The 10924-nt window shown below is 48.2% G+C and overlaps 1 long non-coding RNA gene across 2 annotated transcripts; it reads right to left on the bottom strand.

Annotated features, from left to right (window-relative positions):
* Positions 1-299: 299 nt before the first annotated feature.
* On the bottom strand, positions 300-1819 carry LOC121137682. Of its 2 annotated transcripts, none has more exons than XR_005874993.1 (3): positions 1432-1819; positions 668-1055; positions 300-428 (listed from the first exon to the last, which is right to left on the bottom strand). It is a non-coding gene; the product is annotated as an uncharacterized LOC121137682 (long non-coding RNA). The 2 variants fall into 2 exon arrangements; XR_005874994.1 differs by having other exon boundaries at positions 668-800.
* Positions 1820-10924: the final 9105 nt, after the last annotated feature.

Genomic DNA, 10924 nt, shown 5'->3' with positions numbered 1-10924 from the left:
CCTGCCGGATCAGCTAACAGGACAGAACTGAGTGGTTGCTACAGAACTGAGTGGTTGCTACAGGCTGTGCGACTTTACCTTGGAAATGTGAGCAAAATCTGTTCTTTTCACCCCGGAGAGTTCATAGCAATAGACAGAAAAAATTATTTTACCCATGTCTAGCTTGGTGACCCAGTGGATCTACTAGGGCCACTGATAAGAGCGTAGGTGACTCACAGGCAGATAAATCAGCAAAAACACCCACCCCAGCGAGGGTCATGGGAGTTGGATGCTGTCCCCGCCATAGAAGTTCTCGCAGCTTCCCTATTGGGTTTGTTTCCTTCCTGGGACTTCAGTTTTATTTACCCTCTGAGTCTTCTGGTCTTCCCTCCTCCCTCCAGGAGGGAGTGCTTCAAGTTGGAGGAAACAGCTACCCAACTGAAGCAGCACTGGAGAAAAAAACAAAACAAACAAAAACATCCTTGGGACAGCAACTTCTTGAACTGCAGAGGGTGTGTCTAGCTCCAGAGAGAACCTGGAGGAGGCAGCATTGGGAAGACCTGGGACTTTAGCAGCTGGAGTCAGGGAACAGTTACCCCAGGCAAAGCATAAATGCACACAGTTATCCCAGGGAGAGACATGGGAACCTGTTCAGGGCAAGCATCTGTGCTGACTCTGCCCAAGCTACCTCAGGAAAAGGAGGCCTGGACGAATCTGTGGAGATCGGAGACTCAGACAAGGAGGAGTCCTTCTGTTCATGAGATGGAGCAGGAGACTTCACCTGCTAGTGTTCTGTGTTGCGGGCAGCGAGACTCAAACAGCTTACAGAGAGGAAGGAAACGGCAGCAGTGAGCGGTGAACAGTGTATCAGTCAGGAGATGACACAATGGAGATGCTGGACAAACAGTCCCCACCACTCAGTGGCTTACAGCAAACAGTTTCCCATCCACGGACCTTTATGCTAGCTGGAACTGTCCCATTTTCATCTCTAGGGTGTCTACCGGTGTCTGTCTGTCTGTCCCTCTGGGCCAGTGGCACCTGTGGTTTCTCTTTTCGTAACAGGTCAGAAGAGCAAGCTGAAGCATAGGGTAATATTTTAGGATTTCACTTCAGTCAAACTCCAGAATATTCCATTGGCTTGAGCTCACTAAAGGGGTGAATGAATAGTTGGGGTCTGTAAGCTGTGTGTGTGTGTGTGTGTGTGTTTTCCAAAGAAAGGAGCTACAAACTACACAACCAGGCCAGTAATCCAGGAAGGCTGCAGTGTTTGAAGCCATCCACAGGTCCCCCTCTCTGAGAACCCTCCGTGGCTCCAGCTCTTTCTCAGCCCTGACCCTACACCCTCCCATGATTGACAGAAGCAGAACGCCTTTAGACGTAAATACCCTTTCCCAACCTCACACCATGGGACCTCTTGAGTGGTTTTACACATTCCTGCTCAGACCCCATCACCTGTTAGCACAGGGAACAAGGCTTTCAAAGGTCCCAGAAGCCATCCTCCACTTAGCTCTGTATCCATCCCCTGCTCCCACTGAGAACCTGGAGTTCCCCTGGGAGGACACATGGGCTACCACATCTCAGCATCTCATTTAGGGCTGTGCTTTTAGCTGCTCCTTGGTTCAAAGCTAAAACTTTTTTATTCCAACCAGTGATTTTCCTCTTGGCCAGAGCTGAGGCTTCTGTTTCTATAAGCAGAACCCCGGTTGCTAAGCAACAGCTTCACTCTGCATCCTGGAGGCAGCCGAGGCAGTGAGGAGCCAAAGAGGCTTGAAGATTCCACTAGAAGAGTGAAGTATGAAATTCAGGGGAGGTAAGACCCTACGTTAATTGGAGAGTTACATAACAGCCAGACACAGTTCTGCCAAGACCAGTAGGATATATTTGAACGCTGTTATTAAAATAGGAGGAGAAAGTGGGGCGGGGAGTCAAACAGACAAATATAGTTGAATCTTTTGATCAAGAGAGGAAACTTCTAATTACGTAGCTCTTCTGGGCCCCATCCATCAGATCTGCGCGTTCATTAGCCTCTGGTCGTTAGCAGAAGTTATTGAAACAATTAGGTCTGCACAGAATTGCAACCCTCAGCATCTCTGACGGCCGCACCAGGAATTTAAACTTTTCATTAAAACTGAACAGAGGCCTTGCAAATCAATAAGAAATACATGAGCAAGTGAAGAACTCAGCTGTCATCAATTCACAAAGGGAGGGAAAAAATATAACCGGGGGATTCACTAAAGGCTCCATGGAAGAGGCTTCCTCATATGTTAAACAGGGAATATTTAAAAAGAATGCACAGGCTAGCAGATGAACACACACTGAATCCGATATGTTTGGTGCACTTACTCATGGCAGACAGAAGGTCCTTCTAGAAAGAAATTTGCCTCCTCAGCCTGAAAAGCCTTAAACGCACCCACACCTTTTGGTTGATTAACATGGCACCTTCAATTACAAAGAGGTCCATCAAGTTATTGACAACAGGGTAGAAAATTGCAGGGGGGGGACCCATAATGGCATATCAGCTAAATAAAAGAAAAATTTTATTTATTTATGGAGAGAGAGTGTGTGTGTGTATGTGTGTGTGTGGTGTGAGTGCCCATGCATTTTGTGTATCGTGTGGGCACGCATCGTGTGAGTACTCACACGTGTGGAGGCCAGAGGTCAGAGTCAAGCGTCTTCTACCATTGCTCTCCACTGTGTCTTTGGAGGCTGGGTGTCTCTCCCTCTCTCTGAACCCAGAGTTCACAGATGGTCCAGACTAGCTGGTCAGTGAGTTGCAGGGATTTGCCCGTCTCTGTACCCAGGGCTAGGGTTACAGACACGCGTGACCATGGCTGGCTTTTGCATTAGCATGTAAAGTCTTCACGTTTGTGAGGGGGTTCTACCAGCTGAACCATCACCTCAGTCCCCGCGAAATCCCCCAGTACGTGGAGAAGTGTTCTCAAGGTTATGAGAGGAAAGGGGGCAGGCTGGGCAGCTGCTGCTGAGGACCTTTGTATGTCTCCTCCGTGGAATGAAAGAGGAGGGAGATACACTGCAGAGAACACCATACGATGCAGGACTTGGTGGCATGGTCACTATCTCAGTGACCCCCGATGGAGCCCCCATCCCACCCTCCCTCTGCACACACCAGATGTAAACCTGACATTTCACTAACTAAGCAGCTGGATCCAGACAAATAGACAGTAGCTGCTTACACTGCATCCTACAGACATTGTTACATTCACTCTGATTGCTGCAGCCGCAAACCAAACCATAACAGGGCATGAAAGGAGGTTCCAGGACTCAGTGTCTGGGCTGGAATGTGGGTTCTGTCCTTTTCTAAAAGTGGCCCTATGCCAGCTGTCTTCTTCGTTCCTCAGTTTCCCCATATGGTAAATGGAAGTGTTCCTACCTCTTAGGATTCTTGTGAAACCTGTGACAGCCTATGTTCCCCACCTCTGAGTTAACTCTTAGTTAACTCTCAGGGACTGCAGACAAGTTAGGGTGTTGTTGTTGTTGCGCTTTCTAAATGATACACAATGAACAGGCAATAATTTTTCACAAAAAATAGTTTTATTTTTAAGTCAGAGCTCACCTGAGCATGAACAGGGAACCATCCCAGAAAGCTGTGGGGGTGATGTCCTAAGGAGTGCTTATTCAGTCAGAAAGGACGTTGACTGTTGTGGAATATCGCATTAACTGTGTAAAGGTGTGTACGGCATTTGTTTATGCTGCATTTGTTTAATTGTGTAGATTGCTACATTTGTTTATGCTGCAGTTGTTTAATTATGTAGATTGCTACTTTTGTTTATGTGGCACTTGTTGTCGCAGCCAAGGTCACTTGTGCCCAGCTGTGAGTCTCTACAGGATCTGTCTACTACAATATGAAAATTCCTTCTACTAAGGCAACGGCGGCACAGTAATGTAAGCGTGCACATGTAAATATTTAGAAGGGAGTTTGCTGGGCAAAGCACATCCATTCAACAAAATACCATCAGCTCCTCACTCGAGGCCTGAGATTTCCCAGCCACGAAGTTTTGCCCTGGTCAGTTCCAGGCACGGGCACCTTCCTCTGGAACTGTCCTTAGGCTCACCTGGGAAGCAGTTAGCATCATTCTCACCACAACTGCATCAGTGGTCACACCTTGCTTGGCGTGCTGATCAGGAGTACAATCCTGGGTCACAGCCAAGCAGAAGGAGTTGTCTGTCCTCTGCCTCTTCACTGTTTTTTCTGCTTTCAGTCTGAAGAAACAGTTCAAAAGGCAAAGGCAGCGTTAGTCAGCTGTATTCACCCATGCTTGTTACACAGTTCTCTCTAGTCCCAGATTTTAAAAGCAGAAGTTCTAGGCTGGGGATGTAGACTAGCATGTGCCGGGTTCTGGGTTCGATACCCAGTGTGCTCTCTCTCTCTCTCTCTCTCTCTCTCTCTCTCTCTCTCTCTCTCTCTCTGGGCATGATGGCATTTATTCATGTCAATCCCACTCTGGAGGCAGAGGCATGTGGCTCTCTGTGAATTCAAGGACAGACATGTCTACACAGTGAGTTCCAGGTCAGCCAGAGATGTATAGTGAGACCCTGACTCACAAAAATAAAATATGAACAGCAGTTCCTCACTATTGTGGAGGACTGGTTCCAGGACACCACATATCAGGGTCGGTGGATGCTCAAGTCTCTTTTATATAATTGTATGGTATTTGTACAGACCCTTCCCAGTTCTGTTGCATGCATCACCTCTGGACTGCTTATAATGCTTACTGTGATGTAAATGGCAAACTGTAATGCTTGGGAAAAATGACAAGGAAAAAGTACACATATATTGTAACATGTGTGTTACTTTTCTCATTGTTATGGCATCGTTACTTAACAAAGTAACTAAACGAAGGAAGCCTGTGTTTATTTTGCCTCTGGGTTTCAGGTGCAATCTATTGTGTAGCAATAAGGATGGCAGGAGTAGGAGGTGCTGGTTACACTGTATCCCCAGTCAGGAAGCAGAGCCAGATGGACCCTGATGCTCAGTCTGGGACCCCAGTCCATGGGACAGTGCCACCACCACCCACGTGGGCGGGTCTTCTCACCACAGTTAACCTAACCTAGACAATCCCTCACAGACACCCAGTGCTGAGGTCCATCAAGTTGGGATCAACATTGCCAGTCACATGGCACACTCACTTGCGTGCTTGTGGGTTCAGTAAGACACTATTTTCAAAATACTTGCAGTGTTTTGTTGGCTCCCAGGGATGCAGATCGCTAACTGTACTCAGTTTAAATACCTGTCTGAGTGTGGTGTTTTAAACAGTTAGAAGGACACAGAAGCATTTGAGCAGTGTGTGGGAACAGATTGAAATGTGTCTAGGGTGTACAGAGGATGAAGGGGAGAGGAGGCAGAGGAGAAGGAAGGGGACCAGGGGCAGGAAATCACCTCACAAACACTCGACTCTCAATGGCCATCGGCACTATTTACTGCTTTATACTGAGAGTGTATTCGTATTTTGCTTTGAAATGACAGCCATTAGAACATAAAGGTGAGGGTCCCAAGCCCAGCTAAGTTGAGAGACTTTAAAGTAGACTGAAAATGTCTTTTCAGAGGGAACCATGGGGTAGACATGGGGTAAAAGTGTTGTGGTGGATAAGGGGGGTCTCTTGGAGAAATAAACCAAGTAGAATGTAAGCGGGGACCGCTTCAAGACAGATTTAATATTTTTTCATTCCCACCCCTACTGTCTAAAGGATTACCTGCGTAAGGGTCTCGGGCTGCTCAGTGCTGAACCCCACAGACAGAAATGAATTCATCGAGGCAGAGGCTGCTGGCCGGGCTCGAGCAAAGACTAGCCACATGGGTCTTGTTTCTGAAACCCGGGGAGCTGGAGAGGAAGGAGGGCAGGGTAAGAACATCCTCACCCAGCTTGGATTCGCTGCTGAGCTCACGGCTTGGGGACAGAGCTGAAAATATAATCTGCTAATTAAGCTAACTGTCTGAAAGGCAGCTTTTTCTCTCTCTCTCTCTCTTTTTCTGGTATACTCATCAGAAAGAGCACATAATGAGCACAAAACAAAAGACCTTTATTTTTTCATTCACGCCTTAATCATCATTTGGCGCACCATGCCTGCTTGGTGTAATTACAGGCTCTTGCTACTGACTGAAGCTGCTTTTCTGGGGACAGGAAGCCACTTCCTGGCTCAGCCAGAAAGCTGGCCCAGCTCTGTGAGAGGCTTCTGGGTGAGGGACACCTCTCTCTCAGCCCCGGTTTACCTGGGTTACTTCCGATCACTCGGCAGTGGGCAGGTGTGAGTAACCCAACTTCATCCCGCCCAGCCCCACTTTCCAGAGCCTTCTCTCAAGACAGCGCCCACCGTGACAGTGACCACTGCGATAGCATTCACTGTGATAGACCCCACTGTGACAGTCACCACTGTAATAGCATTCACTGTGACAGCGCCTGCCGTGACAGCGCCTTCTGTGATAGCATCCACTGTGATAGTCCCCACTATGACAGTGTCCACTGTGACAGCGCCCACTGTGATAGTGACCACTGTGACAGCGCCCACCGTGACAGCGCCCACTGTGACAGTCACCACTGTAATAGCATTCACTGTGACAGCGCCTGCCGTGACAGCGCCCACTGTGATAGTGACCACTGTGATAGCGCCTTTTGTGATAGCGCCTTCTGTGATAGCATTCACTGCGACAGCGCCCACTGCCATAGCTAGCTTAGTTAGCAGTGTGCATTTCTCCACTGCCTCCCTCGCCCAAGTATCTTTCTCTTTTAGCCCCCATGTTCCTTCCAACTAAACCTCTTGTGCTTGAACCCTCTCAAACTCAGACCTACTGTGTGACTGCCCATGAGCCATCGGCTGGCTCTTTGACCCTCTGAGGCAAGCAACACCACTTCAGTCCTTACTCAGTGCTCAGCCTTCTGGATCTGGCTAAAGGTCACCCCTGCCGGGTTCTGTATTCTTTGAGATTTTAGGGACCTCTACAGAAGTAGAGGGTTCAGAGGCCTTTTTGCCCTGTATCAACTATAACAGTTTCTGCTTTAATTTGCGGCTTGATTTTTAAGAAGGATTCTGCTGCCATGCCGGTGGTCACTGAGTGGGCCCTAACCTGCCCTTGAGTGGGATTCTGGGCTCGTAGCCTGCACCACGGCCCCTCAGAGCTTCTAGGTAGATGTCTACTGGCCTTGTCCCTTGGCCTGAACCAGCACCACTAAATTTGCCTTCATATCCTGCTGTCCAAGTGAGGAATTGGTGACTGCCACTTATGAACCATAAAGAAATGTTTCTCCCCCTTTTAAGTCTACCCTTTGGGAAGCTTCCCATCTCAATCCTGGTTAGCCATGGGTCTCTTCTGCTACCCCCACCACTGTGATACCCTGCCCAAGCTCATGGGACCAGATAACTGGGGCCTGGACCCTCCGAAATTGTGAGCCAAGATAAACCATTTCTCCTTTAAGTTGTTCTCCCGGAATTTTGGTCTTAATGTCAAAATTCTAAATAAAGGGTGTGGATGTGCATGAATCTGAGGCTCACCTCTTCCAGACAAAGGCAGATGGGCCTCAGGTCTCTTTGAGGTCTTTGGGGCACTGGCTGTTCCAACAAAGGTTTTATCTTTTGCTGAGAAACCATATAGAGTGATAACCTGAGGCAGTTTTCATCCTCAGCTTAACCCTTGCCCCGGAAGCCCTGAGATAAGCCTGCATCTTATCACACTAATTTTAAGCCTGTCTCTCAAGCCAGAGGCGACAGCTGTTTGCAGATAGTGGTTGATCTGAGCAATGATTTTGCTTAGGAAGAACCAAAGTCCCCACAGTTTGTCCTTTGCCAGGTTACATCCACAATGCATGAGGCCAGAGACCCACAACACAGGCTGCATTTACTCAAAGGCTTGTGGGAACTGATTGCCTGCCCAGGCAACTTGTTCTCCTACAAGAACAGGCATTTATCATTGACCTTGCCTGGGACTGTTACAATGCCTACACGATTTGCACCCTGAAACATAGTATCACGGTTAGAAATGCATCACATTGTCTCATCAAATCAGCTAGAAATAGTGCACTCCCAAGGGTCCTGAGGACAGGAGCACTCCACTCAAGACGTGGGAGGACCCTCATCTCCAGCTCTCTGACCATTGACGGTTTCCGGTTTCCTATTGTGCTGTTTGTATTTCAGCCTGTAGCATAAACATCTGAGGCTATCGTAAAGTTGCCATGCAGTTGTGAGGACATGAGTTCTAGCCTCATAAGCCATGTTTAAATGTTGGACTTGGTAGCATGTGCACCTGTAATTTTCCAGCACTGGGGTGTCGCGTCTGCTGCGCGGCCTGTGTCCGAGAACGTGCTGAGGGTGTCGGGGATTGACAACACAGAGACTCGTTCAACGATGTAAAGAAAACTTTAAGCAGGCCCCAAAAAAGGTTCAAGAAAACTTCCTAAGAAAGGCTCCCACCAGAGAAGCTTCTGCTCTCTCCTCTCCCCTGACTGGTTCTGCTCTCACCCAAAAACTGATCTGGGAGTGGCAGAAGAGGCGGTTAGTCTTTGGACAAGGTCGAGGTCAGGGTGGTTTCTGTGGGCAGGCCTTTTCCAGGAACTTATTGCCCCCGGGCATTGTATTGTTTTTAGTAAACATGTTTTTAGTAAACATTGTCTTACAGCTGCCTACTCCCAGGCAGAAGGGGAAGTGGGTCTCTGCTCAAGGTCTGGTGTTCCCACACTGGGGAGCGGGAGACAGGTAGATCCCTGGGTTTTTCTGGCCAGCCAGTCTTGTCAAATTGGTGAGCTCCTGGCCGATGAAGACACCCTGTCTCTAAAAGCAAGGTTCCTGGCATTTGAGGTTGATCTCTGGCATCTCTGAACACATACACAAGCACCTATATGTATACACACATACACACACACACACACACACACACACACACACACACACACACACACAGAGACTGGACATATCTTTCTCTCGAAGGACAGGAAACATATTTACCAATCTAAAGTAATTCTACAGGTTCTCACTTGAGTCTTTTTTATATACACAGTCAATTAATTCCGAGTTCTTCTTTCTTGCGGTCCTCTTCTTTTCCATCCCTCCTGTCAGTGCTGGAGAAAACACACACTTCATATCTTTATGATATGGCCGTGAGGAAGGGTTAGGCCCTGCCAGCCTCCCTGGAGCTGCTCCCAGCCCCTCCCTGATGGTTCCCCAGCACCGGAGTCTGTTGACCTGGCTACAGCTGCCACTGCCTGGTGTGAGAGCAGGGCTGGGGTCGGTGTTCCTGTGTGGGCTGTGGCCTGTCCACTGTCCCTAGTCAGGAGGCCTCTAGTTAGGAGATGCTGTGGTTTTTATCTGGAATGCACCCCTGTTCTGGCTTGAGACTGATTTATGATAGGCATGCTTTCAGTTTCAAAGGAATGGCTTTATTAAGCATGTAAGCAAATAAAATAAAATAACAAATAGCAAGCAGAAGATAGACAACACCACCAAACTGGGCTCTTACAAAATCCAGCAGAAGGCCGGGCGTTGGTGGCGCACACCTTTAATCCCAGCACTCGGGAGACAGAGGCAGGCGGATCTATGTGAGTTGGAGGCCAGCCTGGTCTACAGAGTGAGTTCCAGGACAGGCTCCAAAACAATACAGAGAAACCCTGTCTCAAAAACAAACAAACAAAATACAGCAGAAACAAATGGTAAGTTGACGTCTGGGACTGGGAGATGGTTCAATTGGTAAAGTGTTTACTGTGCAATCATGAGGACCCGAGTTCTGTTCCCAGCACCTGCAAAACAAAACTAAACTAAACAAAAACCCAGGTGTGGTGGCTTGCACCTATAACCCAAGCAGATCCCTGGGCCTTGCTGGCTAGCCTGTGCATCTATTCAGTGAGCCAAAGATTCAGACAGAGACACTGCCTCAAAAAGGAGGATGAAGAGAGGCTGATGAAGACATTGGACGTTGAGCTTTGAACCCCCGTGAATGCACATGTTTTCAGGGAGCCTCAGGGGTCTGTCTGCACCCTGAAGCTGGGGGGCATTCTCAGAAATGGCTCAATTCCTAGGGTGTAAGTGAGAGTTAACAACCTAATTGGCCAGAGTCCTCTCTGTTGATTAAACCACAGAGCCCCCGGAAGCTCTCTCCTGGTTGCTTAGGTACGGTGCCATCTCCCACCTGTCTGTGATGCACAGTGTGCACTTCCTTCCAGTGAATGAGGCCTCCTGGTAGTTTGGACTCCACCGCTTCCCAGATGGATAGCAAGAGGCATTTGCTAGCAAGCTGTTCTGAACCCTGTAGGTTTTGCAGCTCAGTACTTAGAACTGCTTTTGGGCTCTTGACACAAACAAAACCCAACGGCACCTTCTTTTGTAAAAGACCCAGTATTTCAAGTCCACAGTGAAAAAGAGCATTGAATACCCTGGAGGGATCTTGAAACCAGGGCTGGAATGCCAACTTTGTTATAGTCATTTTCTTCCCAGCCAGAGAGCTAGGGAACAGCTCAGAATTCTGCTTACACATAGTAAGCACCCTCCAATAAGAGAAGGGATGGTCCCTGGACCTGAGTCTATGGGGAGAAGGGCAAAAATGAGGCCGCTGCCCCCAGCTGGGGAAGGGGGTGCTTTGCCTTAGCAGCTAGTGGCTGATTCTGAGCCAGGGGAGGGGCAACAGAGACGGAGAGAGGGGGCAGGAGAGAACACAGAGGGAAATGCAGTCCCTGTGAACAAGACAGCCACGCACACTAGTTCATGATGTTAGATCATCACTGAGAAATCTGGGGTACGGCGATGGCCTTGTGGTTATGTTGAAATGATGATACACACAGTGTGACTTACTAGTGGAGTCATAAGTGTCCTGGAGTTTGCTGTAAAATAAGGAACGGATGTGGGTGACGGTTAGGAAGACTTCTAATATCGCTTTCTCTACTCTTATAAACGCTTGAAATTTTCCACAGTGGAAAGTTAAGAAGAACAATAAAATATCCATTAAGCT

This window comes from Mesocricetus auratus, unplaced genomic scaffold (genome assembly GCF_017639785.1).
Source record: "Mesocricetus auratus isolate SY011 unplaced genomic scaffold, BCM_Maur_2.0 Super-Scaffold_100691, whole genome shotgun sequence".
NCBI lineage: Eukaryota > Metazoa > Chordata > Mammalia > Rodentia > Cricetidae > Mesocricetus > Mesocricetus auratus.
The sequence above is the reverse complement of the archived record's forward strand: the minus strand, read 5'-3'. Positions and strand labels throughout refer to the sequence as shown.